Consider the following 12,198-nt stretch of genomic DNA (forward strand, 5'->3'; position numbering starts at 1 on the left):
AATCAGCCGTGCTTCTCGGATTAGTTTTAATCTGTTAACTAATAACATGCATATTGATATTCCAACTCAAACAACCCTCTCTTCATTGGAAGTACAGACATATATCAAAACAGCAAACTGATTTTATATTTTATCCTCTAAATAGATGCCAGATGCTCAGCTGGTGTCACCTGGTATAGCTCTATTAAAGGCAATGTCAGTTTATACCAGCTGGTCCATGTTGTTACCGAAATCCAGAATAAAACTCCTTAACAGCAATGAGAAGTTAAGAAGCAGGCACTCCTTTATTGCAGTGCTGGGCTCATGGGGGATCGCTCCACCTAAAGTGCACACCTGTTCGATCCAACAGCACAGGTTAAATATACACCTGTTATACATATTCACTAGATTTCTGAGAAATATTATACACAAACATTAACCTTCCTGGAAATCATTATAATATTCCTCCACCCACTTGTGCATGCTCAGTCTTTTGAGTAGAGGGTCTTCTGGCAGTCTTGGGGGTTGTCAGAGCATCCCCTCCTCAAATTCACTGATTGAACCCCTCCTTAAAATCTCCACATATGGTCTTGAGAACAAGGTCGCGTTGTCCTTGATTTTTCTGGCTCCAAAGTGATGGCTCAGGGCCTATTTTCTACAGGTGGTGTTTAGGACCTACCATTGTTCTGCCACTCTTCTTAATTACCCCAAACATGCTAGGTTGACTTCTAACAAACGAGATATTGTAATAGCTCTAAGATTCCCATTCCCTCTAAGAACAAATAGATTTCATATAAAATTTAACCTATGTGACTACAGTTCTACAGTTAGCAAGAATCACCTCATATTGGTATTTAATTTTCAACGTTTATGTCATGTAACAATGTGACTACACGTCTAAGTGAAAGTGAAATTTTGTTATTTGTATACAGAGTTCCTTGTTCCACTTACTTGATTCTTCTTTAATGATGGAAAATTAGAGTCAGCTGCATATGTTGTTGTGGTTTAAAAATAAAATGTACAGCCTAATGTTGCCTTTGTATTTGTCTAAAGAGTTACATTTCCAAAAAAAAACCCAGAAAGGGATAGTTTCTCCCCCATGAGAAGGAGGAGCAGTTTTCAACTGAGTTAAAAAGGAAAGTGAAAAGAAAAAAAAAAAAAAGGTGGCACGGGAAACTTCAGAAGGACTAAAACTCAAGAGTGGAAAAAATAATGGAAAAAGAGTTTCAGTAACGAGCAATTGCAGTTACAATGAGTTGCAATCTCAGATGTTTCCATACACTTTTTTTTTTCCTGTGTGTTTTCAAGACTGATATGATTATATAAAGTAGACCAGTCTATCCTAGTCCTACATATGAGCTTTAGTAGGTAGCTTTTTGTTACTGCTTTGCAGTTGTTTTCAAGCTCCTTTTATGTCTCATTTTGATATGCAAATAACAGAGGCTCAAATGTTAAATCACCTACGAAATAACATGACAATCTTATTTCTTTCTCCTTTAAAAACATTTTTTTCTCTTTTGCCTTTTTAGAGGCAAAAAAGCTGTTCTGTTCAGATGAGAAACAGGGCTCCAAAGTAGGCTATGTAAACTAACGAGATGATTCTGAGATAAAATCAAGTCCAAAAATTTAAACACTTCCCCCTGCCACCCAATATTTTGATAAACAGCAAGGTTTTCACAAAGGTATAATTATAAATAGAAAAAAAAAGAAAGATATATATATATATATATAAGCAAGTGAGCTAAACAGTGTAAGATTGCACTGGGATCAAGCCTTCCTCAGAATCTAAAAGAGCAAAGTCTCCTCAGTAAAATTTTTCTTCCTCTCGCTTTTAAGATATTATTTACATGTACATGCAGAGATTTATGATAATGCATTTGCAAGGGTTGTGGCCAGCCAGGAAGAGTAAAGTAAATGCATCTGTTACCTACTCATATGAAGAAATGCCATAGGAGTGAGTGCGTGACTGTTGTAGTTTAGCCCTGCTCGGGGACCAAGCTACACAGTCTCTCACTCACTCCCCCCATCCTTCGAGAGAATAGGGAGAGATAACGTAACAAAAAAAAGGCTCAAGGTTTGTGATAAGGACAGGGAGAGATCATCCAAGTTACCACTATGGGCAAAACAGATTTGACTTGGGGAAAACTATTTCAATTTTTTTTTATTAATAAAAACCAAAGCAAGATAATGAGAGAGAACGAAAAAAAAAACTTCCCACCACCTTTCCACTCTTCCCAGGCTTAACTTAATTTCAAATTATCTCTACCTCCTTCTCCCCACTAAAGCGGCACAGGAGAGGAATAGGGAATGGGGGTTTTGGTCAGTTAATTATATGTCACTTTCCATCCCCTGACCTCCTACGGGGCAGTCATGTGGGCCCAACTCGACCCATCCAAGAGAAGTGAAGACAGGAGAAGTGAAGAGAGCTTGAGAGGGGTCTGAACCGATTGTGAAGATTTTTTTTTTGGTGAGAGGAATGGCTGCAGACACCAAGGTCAGTGAAGAAGGAAGGGGAAGGAGTAAAGTTGCTGCAGGCAAGATTCCCCTGCAGCCTGTGGTGAAGACCACGGTGAGGCAGGCTGTTCCCCTGCAGCCCATGGAGGAGCAGAGATCCACCTGCAGAGAATCTCTATACCACCATGTGAGAAACCACCCCTGAAATAAGAACTGAGTGCAAGCAAAAAAAGCTTTCACAGCACTGTATCAGCTGAAGTTGTGCTGCTGGGAGAACCTCTTGAAAAACACTCTAAATACTCAATGAATAGTTTCACCAGTGGAGTTAACAGAAGTCACCAAGAACTGGTGTTACAGCCACAAACCCACAAACTAACATGCTTGTGACTATATAGCATGTGTGTGTGTGTGTGTGTGTGTATATATATGTATATATATATGTATACCTATATATTCCTGTGACTATATACATGCCACCCAGGAAATTCCACAATAGTATATGGTGAAAAATCATGTTCTCACAGCTGTGAGAATGTCATTTCTTTTTCAAATGAACACTGAACAACACATTCTGCCCAAAAGAACTTATATTTGAGTAACTGGGCAACAGAGGCAGACTAACTATCAATTACATCACAATTTGCCAGTAATCAGTGCCTATGACATCAAGATTTCCTTCTTGTCTTTGAGTAGTTCACATCCCTCAGCATGCTAATAACTGGCAAATGCTGAGAGCTTTCCTTTATAAATAGATTAACAACTGCAATGGCTCAAACAATTCTAGAGGCAATATTAAATAGGAAATAATTAGCCATGGTACAACAATACTTACACAAAAAAAAAATTACAACGAGCAAGGTCCAGCCACCTCTGAAAAGATTCCTGGGACATACTTGAAAGCACTCAGCAAAACAGCTGTCTGGAGAGAAAAGGAAGACTAATACTTTGTTCAGTCAAAATTAGTAGATGAACTTCAGGGGGCAGAAAGTAATTACTTGATTTGGAATTTGGCTCAGCCACGCCCCAGTTATGTGACAGTAGTACAGATCCTCTGTGGCCACAAGCAGGCAAACTTAGTCTTAAAATTCACAATGCTGTACTGAGATTACGGTATCTGCTTATAATTTTTGTGGGTACTTTATAGACTATTCCAATGCTGAAATTGCAAAGCAACTTGAAGATCAGTACATGAAAATTTTATGAAAGTGGATCAAAAAGATTATTTTAAAAGTTCTTCTGGGAAATGTTTACTTGTACGTTCAACATTACAACATAAATTACTGTAAGTGAGTTAAAGATTCTAAACAAAGAGCATACCAAATGCTCAAAAATAATTCATTTTCCTATATCATCACCTGTTCAAAAGGCATCTCTCCCTTGAATCTTTTAAGTGTAATTGACAACTAGTGAAATATAGTGTAACACAGGCCCGATTGTGCTCTTCTGCCAAAAAATAATCACTGACTTCAACTTAACTAGCTAAATTTAGATTAGCAGTGTCCAGAATAGAAAGTGGACCTCAGATATCATAAAATTTATTATAAATATTTTTTTAAATAGTATTTTTTTTTGCAATCATAGCTTCAAGCTTTGCAGACTTCCTCCTCTTTAGTGGAGGAACTAAAAAAAAAAGAAAAATCTGCTGCTGGACTACAACTCTGACAAGTATATACAAGATGTTTTTCTGTTACTGTGCTATTATGTCTAACATGCATTGGACAATATAATGTAGTCCATCGTGCCTGTAGCTTTCTACAGCTGGCAGTTTATAATGTTCTCTGTGCTACTCATTATACAGCCTGCAGCCACTAACCGTTGCTGAACATGTTTCTGAAGTTCAGTATCTGAGCCTTTCTTGCTTTCTGAAAGACATTGAAAATGCTGTCTGTGGAGTCAGCTCATTTAGTTAGAAGAAGATGTAGATATACCTAGTGGTACATACGTAGATTTTCTTGAGGTTTTCTTAGAAACAGTGTATCTATCTTTTTTTTTTTTTTTTTCAGAAGAAACTATATGCGCTTCTCAGCTGGAGGGACAGCCTGGATCAAGCTTGAGGGATAATGAGATGTTGTCAGAGGAGGGGCAGAGAGATGTGTTTTACAGAGAATTTGTTTAACAAAGTTTAACTAGGGGAAGTATCTAACTTGACATTGTAAAATTTTGAAAAGAGAGCATGTAATTAGGAAAATTATTCTGTGATTTTAGGAAATTAGGTCTGTCTGATGTGAAAACTGCATGAGTCATCATTTTCTGTAAGCTAATAATTAGTGCACAAATATTTCAAATATAAAGTCTGAGGAGTGCCTACACTGTCTGCAATATACATTAATGACTATAATCTTCTAAATGGGTGTCTAGATACTACTGGGGGAGTAAATAGAACTGTAACAGGGAGTTGTCATTTTTCACAGCATTCTCGTTAGGGAGTGCAAATCTGGTATGATGACTGACGAGCTGTCACTCACGGGAGTGTTTTTTAAATGTTATACTGTACTAGGACGCTGTTATTTTCTTCTGCTTCACTGGAGTGAGGTGAAAAATGACATACATCTTCAAGGGATGGAGGCTATTTGTAACTGAGTGTACAAACGTTAAGGAAATCAGAATAAAAATAAAACACTTAATCATGTATTTGTATGAGAGCAGTTAGGCCTGCATAGTAATTTTTTTTTTTTTTTGCTAGTATTAATAGGTCAACATTAATGATATGTCCTTTGCTCCAGAATTAAGCTCTCAGCTGTGGGAATATATGCTCCTCCCTGATAATGTTTTTTTCTTTCTTCAGTATAGATTGTGTTCTTTGTTCAATGCACAGTAAATGGCTTTTGCCACTATAAATATTATATGTCTACTTCAAGACATGCATAATAATGAGTGAGTTTTATAACTGTATATATATTTTTAAAGAGGTATATAATAAAAAGGATCATCACTAATCAGGTCTCCAGATGCAGAAATCAAGATAACAGTAATTAATTTTTCAGTTCCTATTTATTTGTAAAAAAAAAATCTGTCTCTTTCTTAAGTTCTTTATACACTTCAGGAAACTTAGAATAGGTTTATTGGTAGAATTGTTGCTTTTAAGTTATGAACGGCAACATTTATTCTAAAGATTGCACATTTGTATGAATTATTCTATATGTATCCTTTTCATTTAACTGCATGGGATTAAGTTTTCAGCTATACATTCTATTTATATAGAAACATTTGCAAATATATTGAGAGAGAAATTCTGAATCTCTAAAAGCAAATAGATGAGAAAATAAATGACCTCCAAGTACCTGCCTCTGAGTTGGTTATCAAGTCTATAGCATCATGTCTTGAAAGAGAATAACGAGATTGCATATTAAATACTCGACATTATTTTCTTTGCTCCCACAGAGAATATGACTTTCCTGTGAAAAACACTCAGGCTGTAGTTTGTGTCCTGTGCTCTCAGCCCTTCAAATTGTTTAAGACTTTAAAATTTAATCAAGGGATTTCTTAATGGAGGCAAAGGAAAAGTAACATCAGAAATACATTTGACAAAAGGGTAACAAATTTCTACTTAATTATTTACAATGGCCCTATACTGCTACTTAGAGACACAAAGTAGTCAGACTCCTGAGCATCAGATCCAACAGTCTGGAAGGACAAGGGCATCAATTCGTCCTCACATCATGCAAACAGTTTTCAAGACTGTATCTTGTTGATCTTGATGAAATTACAAGTCTAGGATCTGACGCAGCATGCCAGTAATTTATGATCACAGGTCACCCCAAGCTGAATGTTTTCAGGGCACATCAAGCCTACTTGTCATTTGCATGCAACTCATTTTATCATCGAAGAGATGTTTTTCATCAGGCCACTGGGCAGGCATTTGCAGTTCTGGAAGGCCTGCATTAAAAAAAAAAAAATGACCTCTTTTCATCCATCACAACATTAAAACAAACATCAATGCAAAATGTAATATTAAAGCAATTAACCTATTATCTTCAGGTCAGGTGTTTGTTATTTTGCCATTTACAGAATGACAAACTCTCCCACTTGGCTGCTGATGTTTCGACTGGGCCAGCTGTCTGTTATTTTTAAATGCTGTTTCAGTTGATTATGTGAGTATGAAGTGCCCTTCTTCCTGCCATTTGGGATTACTCCTAGTTAACTCTATAGCTGAGAAATTTTCCCTATATTGCCTATTCAAGGGAAAAGAAAAATAAAAGAAAGGCAGACTGTGCAGCTATTATGTTATATTGTTCTCACCCTGCAAACTTTTGGACAGGTTTTCTTTTCCAGAGGAATTTATCTCACTCCTAATGTACAAGGTGGAAAAAAATTAAGTTCTTTGATTTTGTTATTTCTAATCTCATACCACTCACAGGGATCACAGAGTTCCTATAAGAACAATAACAATTTAGAAAAGGAAGGCATCATTTCTCAAGACATTTCAAAATCAAAGGTGAAATGGTAGAAGTAGGCCAAGCTCCATACAGACTTCATGGAGAAAGTTTAGATATTTGAATAATTCTGACTGGGGGGAAGTCGGGTGGAGAGAGTTTGCAAAAGGAACAGAATTTATTTGCACTAGCTGAGGCATTTTCAGTCTATGTCAGTGCTAGTCACCCTAGGTGCCTTTGCAAACTGCTCCAAAAGGGAATTCCTCCCACCCAATGATAGGAATCTAGGTTTAAGCAGAAAAAAAAACCAAACCTCCTGAGGGTACTTATTTCTGTCTAATGAGTATGGGCGGCGGGGATTAGGATGATCCATCCAGATTTAGAAGTAGAACTGATGGTTCTCAGATATTATGAGGAATGAATTCTGCATCAGTATTTCTACTCTCGGTGCAGACTGCGAAGTTGGTCAAATCTCTGCTGTGGCATACTTAGTGTACAGGTTCTGTTTATCACAATACGCTCTAGCTAGCTACTATGCTGCAGATGTCTTCCTTCTATTCTAGAGAGTAACAATGGAAATGTTTACATGGTCATATAAAAGCATTCTAACACAAGGCAAAAAAGGATTATGCCTGTACTGCCCTCACAGTCGTTTAAAACAGACTAGGTTCAAAGTACCTAACTTGAAACTATCCTTACTAATGACACCCACAACAGGCTAACTGTTGCAGACTATCTTGCTCCCTTGATCCATTTAGAGACTACACAATACCAGCCCAGTATGATTTCGACCCTATTAGACGATCTAGAGATCAAACCTAGGTCAGGTACATGAACAGCAAATTGATTTGTATCGCTATTGTGATTGCACTAGGCACATTTAGAGTCTCTGATCTTCCTTTCCCCAGACCCTGAATCAGAATAGTCCAAAAAAAAAAAAAAACAAATGCATGTGAAAACACGGTTACTGAAGAATCTGAGTAAAATTGCAACCTGACCCTGTTTGGACCTGTTTATGTACACTTTCGTGCAGTTTTTTGGGTAATCGGATATGTTGCATAGCTTGGGTTTTAAAGTAAGATATATGGATGTAGCATTACAAAATCAGCTTCCTTTTTCCTTCTTTGCTGGTATACCATGGTGTACTTTGCACAGCCTGTTGCCCTTATGTTTGATCTCTTTTACCTCACGGGCTTTGATGCGTCAGCTACTACAATTAGACAAATATCTCTCTCTCTCCACCCTCTGCTATTCCATGTAATAAGGCAAACAGTTCAACTAAACTTTCTGTCATTTCATCCTGTCATCAATTCAAACAAAACAGAGGAAAAAAAAATACTTCTCCTCTCTACCACTACTGAAACTGTCATACAGACTTATAATCCAGGTCATATAATTTCCTCCAGAACATTTTCTGCAACATTCATGGGAGACGAACGTGAAAAGAGCATCCAAGCGTATATTGTCACCTACAGGAGGAATCCAAATTACTCTTTCAAAAGTGTAAGCTTTGTTCCTAGTTCATGCCTTTTCTGAGAGAAAGACCAAGTATGCTTGGACAAAGAAGTTACTTATAATCTTCAGCAAACGCAAATAGATATTACAAGAAAAATAAATAATTTTCTCTGTATTCTGTTTTCCTAAAATATATGCCTATCAAGCTCTGAGAAAGAGTACCAATTAAACTCACCATAAAAGCTTGACATTTAATGTTGAAATAGATAATAAGGAAATACAAGTGAAACCTTTTAGGAGAGTAAGGATCTGAACGTGAGTCATAGCACCTGGAAACATCCATTGATTCTGTATGAGAGTTAAAGGACAAATTACATGCAGATTATAAAAATAAAATTTTATAATAGATACAGCAGCGTGGGTGCTGCAGTGCCATACATCTGTTTTATAGACTGCTGAATAATTTAGTAATGAATTTTAAAATTAGAATACGTTACGAAGGGCCATTAATATTGCATGAAACATTGTTGAATTACATGGTATCAAAATCACATCTGTTATAGGGTGTTTCTTCCAGTAATGGTCAACTATGTTTACACATAGTCACTGCTTTTCTTAATTATAAGTATTTTAGTGATGTTCTGGAGAGTGAAATCAACAGATGTTATATAGTATATAGCTCTTCCAGATGGCAAACACTCCTGCTTTAATAGCCTAAATCAGCCCTTTTTTTTTATCATCAATACCTAAGCCATCACTACAAAACTCTTTTTTTCTTGCAACTATTAAGGTGGAAAAAAACTTGTCATAAATTTTTCAGTGTGCCCTCAGAAAGATGACAAACACTGAAGCCTTAATTCTGTAAATTTCTACTTGATTATGGCACAGATCTGATTTTCTCTGACATTCCTGAAGGAAAGGTTTGGGAAGTGTGGAAACTATTGCTGTTGAAGAGAAATAGGCTCTATTTCCTTCTGTATCTGACCAAGTGCCACCATCTTTACTTTTTAAACTGCCGTGCTTCTGTGTTCTCATTGGACAAAAACACAAGGCTTTCTGAAACAATGAGCGGAGAATAAAACTTCCTCTTTGCTGTTAGAATATAGAAAAAAAAAGATGTCTTACACAGCAAATTACTTTCTACTAATATGATATACAGTATTATTGTATAAGGATGATATTGGGCAGTCCTTATTGCTACTACTTGTATTGATTAAAAAAAAAATTCTCATATTCTTTCAGTGAATGCCATCTTAATTATATGACATAATTACTGAAATAGTATTTCAAGATGCTGATAGATTCTTTAATTAGCATTTCAAAAGTAATAAAAGTTTTTGCATCTGTCCTTTTTGGTTCAGAAAGGCACAACCCTTGGAACAGCACTGTTGCAAACAGCTGCCACTAACTACTTTCCTTATTGAAGCCTAATTACAGAGATTTAAGTATCTGCCCCCCGCCCCCCCACCCTACAAACCTATATTCATTTTGCTGCAATATTACTGTCAATCTCAGCACAGCTGTGGAAAATAACAACCCAGCTTGCTGTACTAATGAAGCAACGAGCTTTATGTTTTTAAAAAAATGGTAAAACATATATTCAAACTCTGATTTTCTCGGTTGATATTAAGGCAACTTCTGTATTTAGTAACCAAGTAACGACTTGGACCACCTCCTGCTTCTCCAAAGCTCGCTGAATCAAATTGACATTGCAGGCTTCCAGCTAGGTACTTAGCATGGATGTACACTATTTTTTAATCCCACCCCTGCCTCAAAACTCAAGGTCATATCTCCACTCTTCCATCCCTTGTTGAGTACTCTCCAGCCCAAATCTGTTATGCAGCCATCTGTTTATTAACTACCAGCATTCTGCAAAATGCATCTGTAAAAGAATCTATAATTTTTTTTTTTTAGATACCAACTAGCACTTTAGAAAAACAATTTCAATTTTCTGCACCCCGGTCTTGATAGTGGATTCACTCTGCCTTCTGCCTATTTTGACCTTCCTTATTGAGCAAACACTGATCTTTTCCTTTGCAGTTCTTGAGTGAATACTGAATGTTCCTGTTTCATGTATTTTATCTGTTCTCCAAAGTTCTTGCTGATACAATTATTGTGGTAATGTATCCAAGACTTCTAAAAGCTATTTTCTTTCTCCTGTCTGTGACTGAATACATATCACTACAGAATTGCAGTGCTAGCAGAGGTTCACATTTTGGAAACTGAACTTAATCTTTAGGACATTGCAAAGATTCTTCACTGATATAAGAGGGCTAGAAAGAAAAAACAGCCACCTTTCTTTCTTTCTTAGTGATACTAAAATTTTTGAGATTTAATTTGTCCCCATTATTAAAATTATGAGGTACTTACTCCATTTGTTCTTGGTCTGATATAGATATATGTGTGTATAAATACATACTCACATAGAGAACAGGTGATTGCAGGCAACAAACACATAGTATGTGTTCAAATTCCTAGGCAGGTTCCTTCAGGTGTTATTACCTGTCATTATGCAGTTCACAGTACTTTGGTTCACAGGTGACGCTCAGTTAATGTCTTTGTCTGGAAGTAGATATATGTTTTGACAGTGGCAAAAGTTGGAGGAAGAAAGATGGTAGTCTTTTAGAGGGAGGGAGTGGAAACTTTCTAGGCATGATTCTGGTACAGGCGGGAGTTTTAGCAGTAACTTACAAGACTATCTGTAAAAATCAAATGAAGAAGAGAAAAGTATTATCACAGCTCATTTGCTGTCAACTATATTGTGTCTTTTTTTTTTTTTTTTAAACGCATAATTAAGAATCATTGTATCCTACTACAACCTGAAAGTCTAAAATTTTAAGCCAGTGAGAGGGGTGAACTAAGGTAAAAAGAATATTATTAATGTTATAACTAGATGTCTTGTTGATAGAGAGAAATAGGCATCTATAGACAACAGGTGTTTAATATCAGCAGTATTGCTAACTTCAGGGGTTAGACCATAAAAATAGCTGAGGGTGGAAGAGCTAATAGACAATGAGCGATAGTGAATACACTATGAGTCATATTAATAGTTAGTACAGCAAAATAATTACCATGGCAGGTAAATTACTGACAATTCCATGTCTTACACAAGTGTGTCAGAGTGTAGGTAAATTTTCTGAATAGGTTATTGAGCTATTCTGTGAGTCATTCTAGTTAAGCCTTGCTGAAGGAGAGAGAGAGAAGGTGGATGGTGCATGCTACAGATACTGACAAAAATCCATTCTTACATCCTTCCTTATTCAGGATGCTTGTAGCTAATCCACAATTCAGTGGTAACCTGGGTGTGAATACTTCCTATACTGCAGCTTAAATTACCATATAAACCATGCAAATTACCATGTAAAGATATCACATAGCTATGTATCATATAGATTATACAATAATTATTATATGCCATTAAAAGCATCACAATCAAGATGCAAATGAACAAGAAGTTGACATTTTTGCAAGCCATAACAATATTCAGAGGTTTTAAATGGTAAGCCCCAGGAACAAAATATTATTTTTCACACAGATTATTCACATAGCCAAGGCCTGACATTCTCAAAGGCACCACTTGTGGACAGGGGTCTATGTAGTATAGAAAATAATTGAAATAAAATATATGAAAGTGCCAAGGAGAAATAAAGATTTCTTAAAATGTCTCTAGGCACAGATATTTTTTTAATATGCCAAAAATACAGTAAAGCTCTATAGAACACTGCATAGAATGGCTTTAATTTTAACTCTTTTATGTTAAATTCTAAATGGAAAAGACATTTGCTATGTGCGTACTGTTGTTTATTTAGTACGGATCCATAGCCTTCATTACATTTCAAAGCCGTATTTGCTGCTTTCTAGATTTGAATTAGTCTCTAAATCTTCCTCCAACAGAAATCCACCAGCTGTGACCATCACTAATTCCTCTTATTTTGTC

The sequence above is a fragment of the Chlamydotis macqueenii genome, chromosome 1 (assembly GCF_036417535.1).
Source record: "Chlamydotis macqueenii isolate bChlMac1 chromosome 1, bChlMac1.mat, whole genome shotgun sequence".
Lineage (NCBI taxonomy): Eukaryota > Metazoa > Chordata > Aves > Otidiformes > Otididae > Chlamydotis > Chlamydotis macqueenii.